The sequence below is a fragment of the Ambystoma mexicanum genome, chromosome 10 (genome assembly GCF_040938575.1).
Source record: "Ambystoma mexicanum isolate Mex_15411 chromosome 10, UKY_AmexF1_1, whole genome shotgun sequence".
NCBI lineage: Eukaryota > Metazoa > Chordata > Amphibia > Caudata > Ambystomatidae > Ambystoma > Ambystoma mexicanum.
The window spans coordinates 362,950,265-362,971,133 of record NC_090932.1 but is presented as its reverse complement, the minus strand read 5'-3'; the positions used below and the strand labels follow the sequence as shown (position 1 = coordinate 362,971,133).

The following is a 20,869-nucleotide window of genomic DNA, read 5'->3' as shown; positions in this document are numbered from 1 at the left end:
GTGGTACCTGGTGATTTCCTGCTCTCAGTGCTATGGTGGGGAACACTGCTTCCCCCTGCAAGTCAGCCAGTATATTATTGAGGGTGGATGTAGTATGCAATTCCCTCTTGATGGCTCCATTGGGGAGGTGTATGTACATGCATATCCGCACCTCAACTGGTTGTTTGGGTTTTGAGGTATCCACGATTGTGGAGACACACGGCATCTGTCCCTGCAATTGTTAGACGTTGTCCGCCTGCTCCATTTGCAATTGCAATAGTTTGTCCTCTGGGATGCTGTAGCTGTGACAGTGAATTGGATTGTCAGAAGCGGCCAGTGAAAGAATTTTGAACGCAAGAGCAGAAGAGAGCGATACTCCTGTGGCTTGACTATCCATTAGGTCCTTTCTTCTAACTCAGTACGATGGCAGCAGTGCAGTGCGGACGGTGTGCAAAACTGATGAAGCTGACGAAGCGGAGGGACGGTAGCTGGTAGCTGGCATGCTGTATCCGCTGGTTCCGCTGGTTCTGTTGGTGTGCTGCTAGTGTGCAGTTGTTGCCGTTGGTGTGCCGCGGTTGTGCTGGGTCTGCGGTATCTCACCAGTATTGACAGCCGCAGCAGAGGACGTATGGACTCGCTATTGAGACTCGCTGTCAGGCGCTGTACACCAAGCACATCAAGAAATAGAAATAGAGCTGCACTACACCGCATTGGGTAAACTCATGGTGAGTGGCTGAAAAGCTGTGAAGAGACGAGTTTTGTAAATACTTCATTGTTGGGCGTGGTGTTGGCCGTGTGCTTGTCCTGGCCCGTGAAAAACCGGGGGCCTTTGGCATTTCACGGACCCCACCCTACCCACTCACTCACTCTACTATCTACTATCTGTCATGGATCGTAGACAACGCACATAAGCCCTTCGTTAATCTGCCAAAGCGCAGGATTGCAGCAGGATTGTAGCAGTGCTATCGTCCTTATTTGGCAGGAAGTATTTTCATAGACAGCGTGTGCATATAGGGCTAAATGGGGATACAAGTGGAGAGTTGGGAGTGCTGTGACAACCTTAGCAAATGGCGGCTATTAGTGCACTATACCATGACATTGAAATATGCAAAGTAACCTTGTCACATGAAAATTTGTTACAATCTACCCCAGAAGACCCAGAAGCCCCTGATGCACAAAAGTCAAAAAATGGGTCGGAAGAGGTCCACAAAATGCAACCTATAGACAAGGCCTCAGAGGCTGATCAGCGGCTAGGAGACCAGTGCGGGAGTAGTAAGAGCTTGTCACTCTCTAAACAGACTGCCCCGTTAACCAATCCTAAGGTTAAGCAATCTGTGAAAGAAGGTGGGTCACTGCCTCGACAGATGTCGAGACAAGGAGGAGTGGAAAGAGGCAGCCAGGAAAATGAGCTGCCTCAAACAGACCCCTTTATATTTGGACGAGCCACACACCACAAAGAGGCCAGTTCGAATTTCCATGCCACCGACAAAGGTTGGAAGCCATTGGGCCTTACTTCCTCCCTAAGTAGCCACACAGACTTTTTCTGCTACAATATCAGTAAGACAAACGCAAAAACCGCTGCCCAAGAAAAGGGTACCACGGGGGCCTACTCGGTCACACCTACATGTGGGCCCCTATTGAAGGGTGTAAAGGTGGGTTCTAACTCATTACCAAACGGTGTGGGGAAGTTCCCCAAAAGTCCCATTTACACGGAAATGGTGGGACTCTCAGTAGACCAGAAGTAGCCGAAATGCAACAACAGGCCTAATTCTCCAGTAAAGGACCACGTGGGCAAGCTACCCTGTCCGCCGAAGATATTTCAATGGACCTAGCAGCAGCACAGGTAGAAGAAAAATCCTTGGGGAACCTGGAAATTGATGCAAGAATTATTTCAGCATTTGCTATTACAATGTCACCGTTTATTAAACTAATTGAGACCCAGAATGACCAATTATGGGACCAGACAACGGTGATATCATGATGCCTACCCCCGGGGACCCAGACCACGTCCAGCAACCCCGGAAGCAGGCATCAAGTTATCCTAAGCAAGCCCAACAACCCCTGCTAGGGGCTATTTGGGTCCAGTCCTGGCGCCTATGGCGCCAGGCTCATATGGAGAGTCAGTCCTGGCGCCATAGGCGCCATGCTGATAGATTAAAACTCACCTGATGCAGACCATGCTGCAAACTTACCTGATGCAGACCATGCTGCAAGAGCTCCAAGCCAAAAGAGGCTTGGAAGGGACTACTTTACTTAGGGACTATTTTTTACTCGGGCCGGGCTGGGGAGGAATACTTACCTGGGACTATTTTGGAGGCTATTTAAACCACGCCGAAGAGCAGCACACGCTTCGCGTTATTCTGCATCCAGCAGCGTAACGCTCACCGTGCCTGCAAGTCTGCATCCAGCCTTCTGCCACGCCCGCCTCGAGTTTGGAGCTCCTAGAAAAAGGGAGAAAGAAGGAGAAAAGGTTAGAACAAGAGCAATACCTTTAATCCTTACCTGAATTCCCGATCTATCGCGCCTTCGAGCTGGAAGAAAGAAGTTATTATATGCATGTCGCCTCGCCTGCTGCAGCGCCGCGCTGAACTTACCGGCCTTTGCAGCATCTTCACATTCCACCGCATCCTCCTGTATGTTCCCGCCGCACTCCGGCACCTAAGGAGAAGACAAGAACAGCAAGGTGAGCCAAGGGAATACACAGAGGAATATTAGTTACCCTCCCATAGACTTACCTGATTTTACCACCGGGGGTACTATTCCTCTTCACGGGTCGGCGCAGCTTCCACTGCATCTTCGCCGAACCCCGGCCCCTAAGAGGAAACAAAAGGACAGCAAAATGAAACAAAGGGACTAACAAAGGGAACCCTCCTCACCACAATAGACTTACCTGATTTTACCGCCGGAGGTATTATTCCCCAAGGCTTCATACTTTCTCTCAGCGCCTGAATAAGGGAGAAAGCAACAGGTTACATATTGACATTATTTTATCGAACTGTGTTGGAAAATACAAATCCTTACCAGAATACTACCGGTTGCCACGAGGAACTCTTCATTAGGATCAAGCTGCAACCTGCAAGGAATCAGACAAGAGTGAAAGTCAGGCAGTTGAACTCTTACGAACTTTATACTTACGGCGTCTTGCCGGGAATCTCGGAGTCAATATTGTTCTGGAACTCACCAATTCCTTCGAGCCAGTGAAGCAACCGGTTATCAACGCGCCCCTGCGCTCAATGCAGGATGGAGAGCTCATCTTTTCAAACCATCAGAAGAATATTCCTACGGGCCAAGCAAACAATGCTAGGTGGGCCAGTCCAGTCCGTCATCTCGGCCCTATGCATCACATTGGTGGAGACTGCAGCTGTCCAGTTCCGATTGACGCCTCTGTGGGAGCCAGGTGAGCGTAACAGAACGCGAAGACTACCCACAAATTCCCACGGGTGTTATGGATACCTCAGAGACTGACAAATTGGCCCAATTACTAGGGGAACTGAGGGCTGAAGTGCATTCCACCCGTCAAGAAACCAATGCTCTTAGGAGAGAACTGATTTTGTCAAAGGAGCAAACTGATGACCTTGCTAGGCAACTATTGCAAAGCCAGGCTGGACAAGCGCCCCTACCTGGTTCTGGGGGAAATCCAGCTCCTGTGTTATCGAGTAACCCTGTTCAAATAAACCTACCAGAAAATATTCCATTAGCTCCACCCGAACGCTTTGCCGGAGATCCCAAAAGGTTTGCTGTGTTTATGAACCAATGCCGCTTGCACTTTTATGCAGACCTGGAGCCTTCCCAAACGATCAAACCAAGGTAGCCTTTGTATTGTCATATCTCAGCGGCAGTGCAGCTGATTGGTCGATTCCACTAGTTACTCAGGATGACCCAATTCTTCGGGATTTTCAGGGCTTTCAAACGAGCATGGAAAGACTATTTGTCCGTAACTCCCAAGGACAGGCCCTGGATAACGAACTTTTGTCCCTACGACAGGGTAACCAGGACCTTCTATCCTACATCGCAACCTTTAATAGGTTGATAGTGGAAACTGGATGGCCTGAGGTAAAACGAATCACGTTATTTCATCGAGGGCTTCGAGAAGAACTCAAGGATGTCTTGGCTCAAGTTGTGAACCCACCTCAAGACTGCGCTGAATATATAGACTTAGTGGTCCAGTTAGATCACAGACTTCAGAACAGAAAGGCTGATCGAGCCAAGTTTGAGAATCGGGTGTTGGTCAAAACCCATGCTAACCCCAAAGGAGCAGATGCTTCAGAACCCATGCAAATCGGAGAGGTTAAAGGATCCTTAACCCAGAAGGAAAGAGAAAGGAGACGGCAAATGCAATTGTGTCTATATTTTGGGACTTCTGGGCATTTTCTACAGGATTGCCCTGTAAAATCACCCGAGAAGGTGGTAGGAGCTGCTGAAAAAAGCCATATGGAGTCAGACTCGAGAAACGACCACGCTCGACAAGCGTAGAGGTCCGCTTGCCGAGCTTGAAGAAGGATACTCAGACCTTGCATTTCATCATACCAATGGTCCTCGTAGATCCAGGGCAGCCATCGCGTATGCACGCAGTAAGGGCATACATTGATAGCGGGGCCATAGGAAACTATGTGGACTATGAATTGGCTTCCAGGATGAATCTACCTCTCTGCCGAAAAACCACCTCAGATGTCATCACCACAGTCGATGGAACTGAAATTGCCTCTGGGCCTGTAACTCATTCCACCGCAGAGATGACACTATTGGGTCAGGATGGGCATCGAGAGACTATTGTGTTTGATCTAATCAAAGCCCCACAGTTCCAAATAATACTGGGGATACCTTGGTTGGAAGCACATAATCCGTGTATTGATTGGTGAGAGAAGAGAATAACCTTCCCGGATTGTTCACAAACCTGTTACCCAAAGAAAAGTCAGAACGCAGGCATGGCCACAGTAACCACAGCAGTCATGCAACTACCTCCAGAATACCAAGAATTCCAGGATGTCTTCCAAAAAGAACAGGCAAACACCTTACCTCTTCACAGATCGTACGATTGTCAAAACGATCTCATACCCGGTGCACAACCCCCTTGTAGCAGGATCTATGCCCTTACAGAACCTGAGAACCTTCACCTACGACAATACTTAGACCAGTACTTTGCCAATGGCTTTATTCGCCCATCCAAGTCCCCTGCATCTTCAGCTTTGTTCTTCGTGCCCAAAAAGCAAGGTGACTTCAGAACGTGCATAGACTACCGCGCATTGAACCAGATAACTGTTAAGAACTGATACCCATTGCCTCTGATCCCTGAACTACTAGACCAAGTGAAGGACGCTTGTATATACACTAAATTAGATCTCTGGGGGGCATACCATCTGGTACATGTAAAAGAAGGTGACGAATGGAAGACTGCTTTCCGCACTAAGTATGGGTTATTTGAATACCAGGTGATGCCTTTCGGGTTGTGCAATGCACCAGCAGCCTTCCAATACTTCATGAACGATGTCCTTTGTGAACTCATTGACGTTTGTGTTGTCGTATATATCGATGATATTCTAGTATACTCCTCTTCAGCATCTGACCATGTGAAGCACGTCCGAGCAGTCCTTGAAAAATTGTGCCAGCACAAACTATATGCAAAACTGGAAAAATGCATTTTTCATGCCACAGAAGTTGAATTCCTTGTGTTTATCCTGACCCCAAAGGGAGTCCGAATGGACTCACGAAAGGTGGACGCAATCCTTAAGTGGCCATCACCAAGTTCAGTTAAAGGATTACAAAGCATGCTCGGCTTTGCCAATTTCTACCGCAGATTCATCCCGGATTTTTCACATGTTGTACATCTCGTCACAGCACTCTTACGAAAAAATAAACGCTTTATGTGGACTGAAGAAGCTGAAAATGCCTTCCAAGAGCTGAAAGCGAAATTCACGTCTGCGCCTGTATTAAAGCACCCGCGCCCTGAACTTCCATACATAGTGGAAACTGATGCATCCAGTCTAGCCATGGGAGCTGTCCTGTCTCAAAAGGACCCTGAAACTGGGCAGCTTCATCCAGTAGCATTTTGGTCCAGAAAGTTCTCGGCACCCGAGTTAAACTATGCGGTTACCAACAAGGAGTTATTAGCCATTAAATCCGCCTTCAAGGCTTGGCGGCACTATATTCTCGGTGCCAGGCATACCATTACTGTGATCACCGATCACCGGAACTTACAGTATTTAAAGACAGCCAAGGCCCAATTGTCACGTCAACTCCGATGGGCATTGTTCTTTGCCGAGTTTGATTTCGTAATAACCTATAGACCAGGTTGTAAAAATGGTAAAGCAGACGCCTTATGCCCAATAGGGATGGGAGAGGCAGAAGTGAACCCAGAACCAGTACCTGTAATTTCCGAACAAAGAATTCTTGGCATGACTACTCTACAGACACTAGAGGACATTCAGGTAAAGATCCAGCAACTCTTTGATCCTACAGCCCTGCAGGACTGGGTAAAAAAAGGCCCGGACTACTCTGTCACCAATGATTTGCCTTATTACCAAGGGCAGCTATTTCTGCCACACAAGGAACTACAAGAGCTAGTCATTTCCCGTTATCATGATACCCTAAAGGAGGTGCACCCAGGTATTACAAAAACTGAATCTAAAATTAAAAGACATTTTTGGTGGCCCACCTGGCGAAAGGATATTAAATCATTTGTGATGTCTTGTGGCATTTGCGCCCAAAACAAAAGTCAAAAGAAAAAAACAGCTGGACTTTTACAACCTTTAGACATTCCGCCTACACCATGGCACACCTTATCGTTAGACTTTCTTACTGATCTACCCCCATGCAATGGATTTAACACCATTCTAGTTATTGTGGATCTTTTTTCCAAGATGGCCCACTTTATTCCTTTAAAGGGATTACCTTCAGCTTCAATCCTGGCCAAGGACTTCCTCGAAAACATTGTTCGCATACACAGATTTCCGTCCATATTGGTCTCTGACCGGGGCAGTCAATTCATTTCACATTTTTGGAAAAAGTGCTGTCAATTGGCGCAAATCGATGTGAGGTTAACGACCAGTCACCACCCCCAGACCGATGGTCAAACGGAGAGGACCAACCAGACTCTCGAACAATATCTGCGTTGTAAGTTACATCAGACTGAGAGTAATTGGAAAGACATTCTTTGGATCGCCGAATATGCCTACAATAATTCAGTACACTCTGGAACTGGAAAAAGCCCCTTTTATACCTTATATGGGCACCATCCTCGAACCTCAGACCTTGACTCACCCCAACACTTAGAAATGCCTGCAGTGGACCATCTGCACGCTACGATTACACAAGCCTTTAAGGAAGCAACTACACCTTTAAAACAGGCGAAAGAAAAATACAAGAAAGATGCTGATCGGCATAGAAGTGATACTCCACAATACCAGATAGGGGACCAAGTATGGTTAGCCACAAAACATATACCTCTAAAGAGAACACGGACCTTTAACCCCAGATATTTAGGACCTTACTCTATTAAGGCCATTATCAACCCGGTGGCTGTCAAGTTGGACTTACCTGCTAATATGCGAATTCACCCCGTCTTTCATGTGTCACTTTTTTTTTTTAAATATAGTTTTTATTAGCATTTTTTTAAGGTTATTACAACAAACATGTAATTTCAATCCGATGCCATTCCCAGAAAAAACGTTCAAACAATAATACCCCCCCCTCCTCCACCCTCCCCTAGCCAGTGAACAGGTGCCGATTTCAAGCTTATCTTGCAGGGACGCGTTATGCATTTTTTGAATTCGGACTGTCGAATAGATTAGTGCACACATAGTCTAGGGCTCAACCTAGCAGCACCCCACAGGGGGGGGCACGTGCCTTGTACAACGGATACCTAGTAGGTCCTCCATTTCCTCTGGACTCAAAACCCAAACAGGCCAACAGTTCATGGGCTCACCCCTCAGGTCGATCGCTCGTACTTTTCAAAGAAGGGAAGCCAGAGTTCCTCAATGTTGGATCTGGATTCATCCAGGAAGTGGGTTAAAAATTCTAAGTCATATAGTGACCGCACCTCCGTTACCCATTCCCTCTCATCAGGCATGTGCGGATTCCTCCACTTCTGGGCCAAGCAGCACCTGGCCGCTACGAGCATGACCTGCAACATGTGGCCCTGGGTGTCCTCCTGGTCATCACCCACCTCAATACCGAATAGAAGCAACCAGGGAAAGAGGGGCCTAGAGACACCATCCACCCCCTTAACCCAGGATAGGACCTCTCCCCAATATGACTGCACCCTCGGGCAAGACCACCACATGTGCATGTAGTCGCCTTTTTTCTTTTTGCTTTTCCAGCAGTGTGGGTCGTAGCCTGGACTCATTCTCGCTATCAACTGTGGGGGGTAGTGCCATCTGTGTAAAACCTTGAGGGCTTGGTGTCTGTACTGGGGGGAGGTCGTTGAGCGATAAGCCCGGATGCACATCTTGGTCCACCTTTTATCATCTATTGCCGTGCCCAAATCTTTTTGCCATTGTATCCGTGCTGGCTGTGGATCCTTGGGTATCGAAAGCAAGAGAAGTTTGTACAAACGAGATATGACCACCCTGGAGCCCCGTGTGGAGATGATATTTTTCTCGAAGTCCGTGAGTTCCCTCCTGAGTGTGTCCCCCCATGAGGGTTCAGAGAGGACTCCCTTCAGTTGGAGGTAGCGAAAAGGTGAAAGCTTGCCCAGCCCCAGGGCCTCCTCCAGGCCCAGAAGGGGCATGAAGGAGCCACCCACCCACAAGTGGCAAGCCCTAACAAGGCCCGCCTCATATCACCTCTGAAATGCGGCCGGCTCTGCAACCTTAGCTATGAATGGTGGTGCCCAGATGCAACTTAGTGGGGAAGGCCAGGTTGTGAGCCATCTATAGTAACACCCCTCCTTCCAGACAGACCACAGGACACCCAGTACCGGGTGGTCCAGAACACGCCTGGGGATCTGCGCTCTGGGAACCTACAACCACTCATCGAGCGTAACCGGGGCAAGTAACCTATTGTCCAGTACTACCCACTGCTTTTATGACCCAGGGTTGAAATGGTCGACCAAAATCCTCAGCTGGGAGGCCCTTTAATATGTATCGAAGTCCGGGAATCCCACCCCACCATCTTCCTTGGGTCTCGTTAGGACGTCGTAGGAGATCCTATGTCCCCCCCCCCACCCAGAGGAACCTGAGTAGGGTGCGTTTCATGGACTGTAGGAACGCGGCTGGGACCTGAGTGGGGAGCATCTGGAAGAGGAATAGGAATTTGGGAAGTACCATCATTTTGATCAGGTTGAGTCGTGCCATCCACGAGAACCCCGAGACCGCCCACCTCTCTACATCTCTTTTGACCTCAGTCCACAAAGGGGTAAAATTGCTCGGGAAGAGGTCCTTTGGGTCAGGTGTTATTTGGATTCCCAAGTGCCAGAACCCCTCTCTCTGCAATTGGAAGGGAAGACCCTCCACATACTCTCTCTCGGTGTCCGGTAGTCGACCTCCCATAAAAGCCACAGATTTGCCCAGGTTGACCTTGTACCCCGAGAGGCTCCCATAATGCTTCAGTGCCCGCAACACATGAGGGACCGTCAGTGTCGGTTTAGTAACATAGAGGAGAGTGTCATCGGCGAACAGGCTGATCTTACAGTGGGAGCCGCCCATCTGTACTCCAGTGATAGCCTCATTGGTACGCACCAAGATCGCCCAGGGTTCCATGACAAGGGCGTATATCAGGGGGGATAGTGGACAGCCCTGTCTCGTTCCACGCTCTAGGGGAAAGGCTTCTGATTCCATCCTGTTGGTGGCCACCCTGGCCGAGGGGGTTGAATATAGTGCAGCCATCCATCCCAACCATCTCTGGCCCATCCCTATTGCCGAGAGAACCTCCACCATGAAGGTCCAACTCACCTGGTCGAAGGCCTTTTCTGCGTCTATGGACAGCAGGAGGACCCTCTCGTTCCGGGTTTCCCTTGAGTGCAGTACATGGAGGGTTTTGCGCATGTTGTCTGAGGCTTGTCTGTTTAATATGAAGCCCGACCGGTCTGGATGAACCAGGCGGGGCAGGCATTTCTCCAGGCGAGCGGCCAGGATCCTGGCAAATATTTTAGCATCCAAGTTTAAGAGGGAGATGGGTCTGTAGGAGCCGCGTTCTGTGGGGTCTTTTCCTGGCTTGGGGATTACCGAGATGAGGGCCTGTAGGAATGTGGGGGGGATCGTCTCTTTGTTGCGGATGTGGTTGAACAATTTGGCTAAGGGTTCCGTCAGGATGGGCTGGAATTGTTTATAGAAATCAGCCGTATATCCATCACCCCCAGGGGCCTTCCCTGCTTTAAGTCTCTTGATAGCTGCCTCCACCTCCTCCACCGTTATGTCCCCCTCCAAGCCCTGCAGCTCGGCCTCTGTTAAGCGGGGTAGCCGGTGTTCTTCCAGATAAGCCCGGATCTCCTCCAGTGATTTCCCCTCCTGTTTTGTGTACAGGTCCCTATAAAAGGTTGCAAAGGAGCCCACTATCTTTGCCTTTTTGTTGAGAGCCCTGCCCTCCCCATCATTAATAGGTCCAACCCTCCTCTCCAGTCTACAACCCCTAGCTCTATGTGCCAATAGGGTCCCCACCCTATCCCCCTTTTCGTAGTAGCTTTGTCGCGTATATCTCAATTTCTTGACCACCTCCCCGATGAGGACCATGTGCAGAGCCTGGTGTTTCTCGCGCATTTATGATAGGAGGGACTCCTTGTCAAACCCCTCTTGGGTAAGCCTACCCCGCAGGCTCTTGAGTTCAGTCCGTATCTTGGCCTCAATGAGCCCTCTCTCCCGCTTGCGCCTAGAACCCTCGGCTATAAGGAGACCACGGAAGGTAGCCTTCGCCGCCTCCCACACTGTCGCCATATCCGTCTCCCCATCGTCGTTTATCTCAAAATATCCCTCTATTTCGCCTCTCAGGAATTCCCTGAAGACCGGGTCCCTCAGGAGCGTATCATTACACCTCCACCGGGCCGACCTGGGAGACAGGGGGAGCGACCAGTCCGCCACAAGAAGCTTGTGGTCGGACCATGTTATTGCCTTGACCCTCGGAGCTGTAGCCACCCCACTCCCCTCTTTAGAAGTCAAAAGGAAATCGATTCTGGTGTAGGTGTGGTGTGGGGGGAAAAGAATGTGTATCCCCCAGGCTCCGGGTGTGTCGTTCGCCAAACGTCCTCCTAATAGTGTTCCCTCAGCAGGGCCTGGAGCGTTAGGTTCTCCTTGGTTATCCCTTTCGGTTCAGTCACCCGTGCCGTCCACCAGTCCAGCCCGGGGTCCAATATGAGATTGACGTCCCCCCCAGTATCATGGCCGCTTCAGCCCATTCATCCATTACCCCCAGAATCTGTGTTAGGAAACCTATCTGGCCTGAGTTGGGAGCATAGAGGGTGGCTAGGGTTATGCGTTCCCCTTCGTAAGTACCCTTGATCCCCAGGAACCTCCCCCCAAAGCCTCTCTTGGTTTCTGTGTTAGTAAGGTGAGTGTCTTGCTCAAGAGAATCCCCACGCCTTCCTTCTTCGAGCTTCTGTGGGAGGTCTTGAGGCGTTCGTCCATGTCACCCGATCTTCTTCGGGGACGGTCAACGAACCACCAAGGACTCTACCCCAGCCCCGGGTAGTGTAAACATGTAGATAACCCATTCTCTTTTAAATCAGAATGAACGCGTGTGAACCTTTAAACAAAACTTGTGAGATGTAACCCTGCTCCCGAGGTCCCCCTTGTCCCCAGGCACAAGCCCGGCGCGGAGGTCCATCGAACCAAAAAACAAACATTATGAAAAGTTACAGTCACTTCAGGAGATCCTCAGAGGCCGATGATGGGTGCCTGGTTTTTTTAAACTTGCGTGCCCCCTTGACCTTGGTCTTGTCGCTGGGTTGTCCCAGTCTGTCGGGGCCCCACGGTGGGCTCCTGGCCTCACCCCCCGCTCCACTGGACGGACCGGCACGATCTCCCACCAGGTCGCCAGTGGTGGACACGATGTCTTCCTCCATCACCAGGTGGTGTCTTTCCCCTGACCACTCGAATGCCAGGTAGAAGGGGTGGCCCCAGCGATATCTGACCCCCTTAGCCTGTAACCATCTGGTAAGGGCTCCGCATTTATTTCTCATTGCGAGGTTGAGGGCCGAGAGGTCCTGGTAGATTGCCACCGTAGAGTCTCCGTATTGGATATCACCGAAGTTCCTCGCCTTCTCCAGGATCCTGGCTTTGTCCCTATAGTAGTGCAGTCGAGCCAACACCGACCTCGGGCCTCTGCCACCTCCGCCGGCTCGATGCACCCTGTCAAATTTGATCTCGATGTCGGCCTCTTCCCCCATGACAATTCTTATGATGTCATAGACCTTCCCCTCCAGTGCCTGAGGGCTCTCCCCTTCAGACTCCACAAGGCCAAAAATGCGCAAGTTGTTCCTCCTTTCCCTGTTCTCCATGTCGTCCATCTTGAACCGTAATTCCTCCTGCCTTCGATGTACCTCCTGAAATCTGGCCTCCATTTGTGTCTCCAAGATCGCTGTGTAGAGCTGGTTGTTCTCGACTCCCTCCACGCGATCCTCCAGGGTGTTGACCTTAGTGGTAAGGTCAGCCAGCTTAGCACCCATATCGGTTCGAATCCCACGTATCTCCTCCAAAATCATCTGCATGTTATTTTGGATGGCCCCCAGGTCAGGAGGCGGCACCGATGGGGACCCGGCGGCCATTTTGTCCCCTCCGGCCGCAAACTGATACTTGGAGAGGGCCTCCTTCCAACTCATGGGGTGTTGGTTGCGGCTGAGTGTGTGGGGAGGGACGCCGGGTGGGGGGGCGCCCGCGGAGTGATTGTCTATGGTTGTGCCAGCCGAATAACTCAAGGGGTTCAACGCTGGTGGGAAAGTGGCCTATTCATGAAGTCCTGGCCTCAGGGCCTCTCACCTGGCGTGTGCCTTCTCCCGTGCCCTCTCCAGCGTCCCCAGCCGGATTTAGTGTGGGCGCGCTCCCGCCACGGCCCAGGCTGGGGACTTCTGGCGTTCGGTTAGGTGGGCCCGTTCAACCCCGTCGGTGGGTGGAGTGTCGGGGCAATTCAGTGCACGTACAGTGCCTCCAATGTCTCCGTTCAATGTCGAGCGCGGCTCTGCGCTGCCTCGGCCCATCAGGGGACAGGGCACTAGAGGCCCCGGGGTGCGGTGGAACCGCCGAGGTCCCCCATCTCCGGCTTCTCCTTGCTCCCAGTGGGCACTCCCTCCGCGGGCTTCCCCGCTCCTGTGCTCTGCTGTGGCCTCGGCGAGCCTTGGCGCGCACCGCCTGCGTGTTGTTCAGGACCATGGGGGGAGGGGCTGTGGAGACCTCGGACGGTCGAATTCGGTCCGTGGGTGTCGTAGAAACTCCTGGTTTGGACCCCCTGAGTGGGTTTCTTGAGATGCTTGCGAGAGATGGGCACCTTGTTCCTGCTAAACTCCGCAAAATTCCCGGGGCTGGGTGCGGAGCTGTTGGCTCAGGCGGCCATCTTGCCTGCGCCCCTGGTGGCCTCCTCCATGTGTCACCAGTGCCAAGACTAACCAACCCACCAGACCCTATCCTTGTAGACGGAGAACCCGAATTTGAAGTTAAGAACATCCTGGACTCCAAGCTGATAAAGTCAAAACTCTTTTATTTAATCAACTGGAAAGGTTACGGACCACAGGAAAGGTCATGGGAACCTAGTGACCATGTTCATACACCCCGATTGGTGAAGAAATTCCACCGAAATTTCCCAGACAAACCGAAACCACAGGGAAGAACGACTTTAGGAGGGGCCTAGGGGGGGAGTGCTGTCATGATGCCTACCCCCGGGGACCCAGACCACGTCCAGCAACCCCGGAAGCAGGCATCAAGTTATCCTAAGCAAGCCCAACAACCCCGGCTAGGGGCTATTTGGGTCCAGTACTGGCGCCTATGGCGCCAGGCTCATATGGAGAGTCAGTCCTGGCGCCATAGGCGCCAGGCTCATAGATTAAAACTCACCTGATGCAGACCATGCTGCAAACTTACCTGATGCAGACCATGCTGCAAGAGCTCCAAGCCAAAAGAGGCTTGGAAGGGACTACTTTACTTAGGGACTATTTTTTACTCGGGCGGGGCTGGGGAGGAATACTTACCTGGGACTACTTTGGAGGCTACTTTGGTGCGCTATTTAAACCACGCCCAAAGAGCAGCACACGCTTCGCGTTATTCTGCATCCAGCAGCGTAACGCTCACCGTGCCTGCAAGTCTGCATCCAGCCTTCTGCCACGCCCGCCTCGAGTTTGGAGCTCCTAGAAAAAGGGAGAAAGAAGGAGAAAAGGTTAGAACAAGAGCAATACCTTTAATCCTTACCTGAATTCCCGATCGCGCCTTCGAGCTGGAAGAAAGAAGTTATTTTATGCGCGTCGCCTCGCCTGCTGCAGCGCCGCGCTGAACTCACCGGCCTTCGCAGCATCTTCACATTCCACTGCATCCTCCTGTACATTCCCGCTGCACTCCGGCACCTAAGGAGAGGACAAGAACAGCAAGGTGAGCCAAGGGAATACACAGAGGAATAAGAGTTACCCTCCCATAGACTTACCTGATTTTACCACCGGGGGTACTATTCCTCTTCACGGGTCGGCGCTGCTTCCACTGCATCTTCGCCGAACCCCGGCCCCTAACGGGAAACAAAAGGACAGCAAGGTGAAACAAAGGGACTAACAAGGGGAACCCTCCTCACCACAATAGACTTACCTGATTTTACCGCCAGAGGTATTATTCCCCAAGACGTCATACTTTCTCTCAGCAACAGGTTACATATTGACATTATTTTATCGAACTGTGTTGGAAAATACAAATCCTTACCAGAAAACTACCGGTTGCCACGAGGAACTCTTCATTAGGATCAAGCTGCAACCTGCAAGGAATCGGACAAGAGTGAAAGTCAGGCATTTGAACTCTTACGAACTTTATACTTACGGCGTCTTGCCGGGAATCTCGGAGTCAATATTGTTCTGGAACTCACCAATTCCTTCGAGCCAGTGAAGCAACTGGTTATCAATGCGCCCCTTTGCTCAATGCAGGATGGAGAGCTCATCTTTTCAAACCATCAGAAGAATATTCCTACGGGCCAAGCAAACGAAGCTAGGTGGGCCAGTCCAGTCCGTCATCTCGGTCCTACGCATCACATTGGTGGAGACCGCAGCTGTCCAGTTCCGATTGACGCCTCTGTGGGATCCAGGTGTGCGTAACAGGTAATGGCTATGCTACATTCAAAGCTTATTTTTGTTGAAGGTTTTATTACCGATCTACAGTCTAATCTTGACAGAAATAGTGATCAAATCACGTAAATCTTAAATAGTATACTGGATCCAATTATTTTACAAAAAGTTAAAGCGGAGAGTTGACAGGCTAAGTTGCAATTCAATGGCAGTAGGAGCCCAAATTGATTTGACCCGAACTGAGGATCACATTCCACATACCACGCCGGACGTACCTCCACTTATCGCTTATAGAGGAGAACAGCCAACTGCAGTCAGAACTAATGATGCAACAACAGCATCGCCGGTGAGAGTGGTTTTAGACATTAATAAAGCAAAGGGAGGAAAAAAAACCTCGCCTGTTAAGAAACAGTTGGAAATCCTAAAACACCTGGACTCTGACCCTACCATTCCAAAAATTAAGACATATGAAATTTAGAGCTCCAAAAAAAGGCTCAAAGGCGCTCGAAAGTGCAGAGCTGGTGGTAAATAAAAAGGGGTCATGCACTTACCCAAAGACTAAAACTCCTCTTGTGGACAACACAATTCAGAAGGTAAATCCACACATAAACTGAACAATAAGTCTGCGAGTCGGAAGTGCAAAGAAAGCAATTTTGGCCTACATATCAGGAACATACAAAGACCATCAAACCGGGAGGATGTTGAATGGCAACCTTTACACCAGAGGGGCCCGTCAACTACTACAGGGATCGATTTGGAAATATTGACTGATGATGATCGGGACAGCGATGTGTTTTACTACCTATTCGGAAGACTTGGATTTAAGGTGGACGGAGGAAAACAAACATCATCACGAGGCTGCACGTGGGCCTATTCCCAGGGTCACTATCGTACCTCTGAGCATAGGAAAGGCAGTACATAGTGCACCAAACCTAAATGAGGAGATGGATCAAATTGGGTCCAGGGGATCTACAGGCATCGCTTCAATTAGGCGAAAAGATAACACTGGACCCAAATGGAGGTTGAGGACACACCAAAATATGGAAACTTCCGAAGAATCGTCAGATTCGGGTGAGAAAAATTTCTCTCAAAATTCTCTGATAAACTCAAAACACCTCTTCATGACGTTGAAACAAAGAAGAGTCACTTTAGAACAGAGAAAAATAGTAGAGGCGGAGATTAATTGTACAAACACAGCACAGAGGGGCGTACTATCAGGGGCCCCTAGAAGAACAGTCTCATGGGCAGTAAACAGTACAGTGGCAGGAGTAGACCCAGGAATTAAACAAGCAAACCCATTTAGTTCAAACTATCTCTAGAAAGAATTCTAGGATTCACAGACAGCCTTCTGATGAATAGAGCAAACGTAATGAGGCTGTTGCGATCTGTTCCAACTTTGGATAAAATTAGTTCTAGGGATATTGATTTAATTGAATTCCCTAGCGAAACATGCACTGATAGCGTGATTATTCATTTGGCATCCCGGAAAACTAAGAATCTCCTCATGAAAGCAGGGACCACATTGAACGTTCATGGGTTTACTTTAAAGGCAATGTAAAATCGAGTAAAAAACACAAGTGCGATCCCCTGTCGGGAACAGGGGAAAGATGAAAGAGGGTCTGAATAAAAAGTGCCTGTCATCCCCAACATCCAAGGATGTAGTTATAAAGAGGGCAAAGACGAATTTAAAATTGGCATTCATAAAGGGAAAAGAACGGTCATCTTGAAGAAAAGTGAAGACCTGGACATTGGCCGCTCGGAAGACTGGAGTTGGCTGGCAGGAACATTGGCAGACAGGTCATAACACCAGCAGAAGAGTCCCATTTACATCGGCAGGGGCAGGTTCATAGCCAGCTGGAATACAAGGGGTTTTGTTCATTTATATGGTAAAAGTAAGATAAATCTGACTACGTACGATCTCATCTGTCTCCAGGAGACTTGGCTGAGGGAAACGTCGGTCTTGGACGGCTTTGAAGTTTATATAAACCCGGCGACAAAGGGGGCAAAAGGCCGTCTTATGATAGGTCTTACAGCTATCAATCGCTCGAATGGTCTAACAGTTATTACTTCTACAAACACAAACCCCTGGATCCAATTTACAACAGTTACCACGACTACTTCTCAAAGGAGATCGGTGAAACCAACGTTGTTAATTTGTAACGTCTATTGGAGAAGAAGTCCTGGGCGAGAGTTGGGTACCAAGAACACTTTACTTAGGGCAATTGACGATGCCATGATTACTTGGTCAAACTTGGCCGTGATACTTTGGGGAGACTTCAATATGGAATGCTTCGACAAACAAGGATCCAAAATAGAAGTCATATCAGCTGGAGCTACAGAGAATGTTAAAAGGAGACTGGACTTTGTAAAGGAACTATTAGAGAGAGATATCCACATGGCAAATGGTTATTTGCGGGGTGATCTACCCGCGGCAGCGACCTGGAAAAGGAGGGGACAATCAAGTACAAATTACTATATATTTGCTACAGATGATCTGTTATCAAAATTTATTTCCCTAAAAGTGATACCTACGGAGCAGAGTGATCACAATATTCTTGAGCTTAATTCCTAGACTGGGCCTCCACAAATCCACCAATAGACTATCATCAACAAGGCCAGCACTATGAGGTGGCCCCAGGAGGAAACCGCTTACGCATAAATGGAAGAGAATTGCCATCGATAACATCTTCCTTAACGGCCTTAAGCTCAGACTTACCATGCTCAAAAGGGGGAATATTGATATATCCAGAGTTTCTTCGGGCCTTTAGAGAAAAGTCTGTGTGCTTCAAGAGGCCCGTATTTATACCAAAGCATGTCTTCGACGAGGAAATCGCCATAAAAAAGAGAGTGGTAAACAGGCTGGGAAATTTGGTGGAAAACCACAAAACGCCCAATAATGTAGCCCTTTTGAAAAGGACCAAAAACAGCTATAAAAATTGGTTACATCAGCATAGGCATCAAGTTCTCCTGCAAGATGGCGAAAGAATGCTGAAGCTTGCAATTAAGAAAAACACAGCGGGAGTGTGGAAGTTAATAAATGATCTAAAAACCCCAGAGGAATCAAAAATAATAAATTCAGTGTCTTCACAGGTGTGGGAGGCGCATTTCAAAAGCCTATATGAGTCCAGAGGGGCGAATAAAATTGGCCCACACATCTCCTCAGAAGCTCCTTGAGACTTCAAATTCGACAATCAAGAGATCATTGATTTTATAAAAAACTCGAACGCTTCAAGGGCGGTTGGGCCAGATGGCCTGACCAACGAAATCTTGAAAAAAGATCCTGTCAGATGGGCAAAGTTCATGTTCAAACTGTTTGAGACTGTTACAAGGGCTAAAAAGATTCCAACGTCCTGGACACAGTCTATTGTGGTTCCCATTTTTAAGAGAGGTGATAGGTCTAATCTTTGCAACTATAGGCCTATCGCCCTTCTTGATGTGGTGGGCAAAATATTCGCAGCAATCATCTTGAAGCACTTAACCAAATGGAGTCTGAAGTTCCATCATCAGGACCAGTGGCAGGCAGGGTTCCGAAAGGGGATAGGTACCACCTTAAATGTCTTTATCATTAACATGCTCAAGTGTATGGTCAAACAAAAACAGATAAGGACAATTTACATCGCCTCGATTGACCTGGAACAGGCTTTCGATTCTGTGGACCGGAGAATCCTGTGGGCCAAGTTAAAGAAGTGGGGGTGCCCTAAGGCTCTGAGAGAACCCATGGAAGCTTTGCATAGAGATACTACACTAAAAATCAGATTGGACAGAATGGGTACATTGTCAAATGAAATCTCTGCAGAAAATGGGCTAAAACAGGGGTGTCGTTTGGCACCGGCGGTCTTCTGTCTATTTATATCAGACATGGCAGAGGCTTTTGTGAAAACAAGATGTTTTCCACCAAACATCACAGGCCATCCAGTAGGCCGCTTACTGTTTGCAGACGACTTACTCCTTTTAGATCAAACGGAAATTGGGCTCCAGAGACAGTTGACGGACCTGTCCTTATACATTCATAAAAAATGCCCTAAAGATCAATGCAAAAAAATCTAAAATTCTGATCTCGGGAGATCATGGCAGGGCAAGAAAGCGGACCAAATTCAACTGGTTCCTGAAAGGAGAATAAATACCAGTTGTTACATCGATGGTTTACTTAGGGATAACCCTAAATGACAGTTTGAACGATGCTCCCGGAGTCAACCACTTGAGAAGTCAAGTGAAAAATCTAGCGTCTCAAGCTTTGCTGATCAAAAAGCGTTATTGTAAATTCTCCATGACACCACTTCTGGACTTTTACAGGATGAAAGTTTCGCCAATTCTCACGTACGCTGCAGAAGCCAATCTTTTCATTAGTCCTACAATCTGGCCTTGCTTGAAGGTCTCTTTTGGAAGAGGGTCTTGTCGCTCCAAAACTCATTCGCAATAGAATGGCTAAGGAGAGAACTGGGCCTAACATCACTTTACAGTCAAATGGAATGGAAATCAATATCCCTCTTCAGGAAATGCCTCCAACCACCAGGCGTCAGTGGATTTTCAATCATCAAGGAGGCCATTGAAGGGAAACAGATCAAAGTTTTAAACATCTGGCAAGAATTGTGTTCTTCCATTTTGTCCAAAATTGCTCACTCTGAAAAAACACTAATTGAAAACCCGACTGTGATAAAGATAAAATCATTGGACTTGGATTGGATTCTGACGGACCAAAAGGTGAAAGCCTATACATTGTTCAAAGAAGAGCCAGATGAACACTACGGAAAAGGAACAGTTCTGCCCTATCTTGAGAGGTTCCCTTCACAGTACGAGAGGCAACATTTCTTAAGGCTTCGGTTAAACCTCTTTCCCACAAGAGAGGTTACAGGGAGAAGAATAAAGGCCCGGGAAGATAGGAACTCAAACTGCCGGATTTGTGGGAAGAGTACTGAAACTTTGAAGAACTTAGTATTGGAATGCGAGCCCTAAACTGGTAAAAGAGACAGGTACTTGGGAAGATTCGTTGAGGAATCAAATATAAGAACGTTGGAGGACTGGTGGGCTATTTTGAGATGGGGAGGGAGGATCTCCATGACATTGGCCCTGTTACAGCTTGTGAGGGAAATGTTCGAAATTCTGGATAAAAAGGACAATTGTTCATCATGATTGAAGAAAAACATTTATGATCCCGGGCCTCTGGGAAATAGGGTTATTTTTGTGGTTTTGTTTCTTTTTTGTGTGGTTTTATTATCTGTACTTCCTTTGACTTGTAAATTGCATTTAAGGTTCATATTTAAACCAACTGATGTGTAATAAAAAAAAAATTCCAAAAAATTGTTTCTCCTCCACCTTCTTCCTTAGATGAAATGGTATGCACATGTGTCTCAGCGCAACGGTTGGATCGTTTCGTCCACGTGCAGCCGCACTTCTTGCCTTCTAAGGGAGCCTATGCCTCGGAACAGGTCATCATATTCCCTGCATAGCTTGTCCACATCTGTGATATATACCTTAAATGCAAAGTGTAGGAGGCACAGTATTTCCACTGTAGTGCAGCTTAGAAGTGTATCCTTCGCTTCTCTGTTGATGTAGAAAGTCACTGATGTACAATGGTTGTTGTGTTCCACTGTCGCCTGACATGCCCTCTGCTGCAGAATGGGCGCTCTTCAGCCATAGATTAAAATGCATATTTTTGGTGGTGATAACCTTGGTGTTGGGCCTAGTAGGGTAGATTGGTCTGTGGGCATGACGTTGACC

At 48.6% G+C, this 20,869-nt stretch overlaps 1 long non-coding RNA gene across 1 annotated transcript in view; it reads left to right on the top strand.

Moving 5' to 3' along the window:
- Positions 1 to 438: 438 nt before the first annotated feature.
- Positions 439 to 20,869, top strand: part of LOC138493174 (uncharacterized) — a 169,948-nt gene continuing 149,517 nt past the window's right edge. The window contains exon 1 of the long non-coding RNA XR_011276291.1: positions 439 to 704. This is a non-coding gene — a long non-coding RNA (uncharacterized lncRNA). The remainder of the gene's footprint in view (positions 705 to 20,869) is intronic.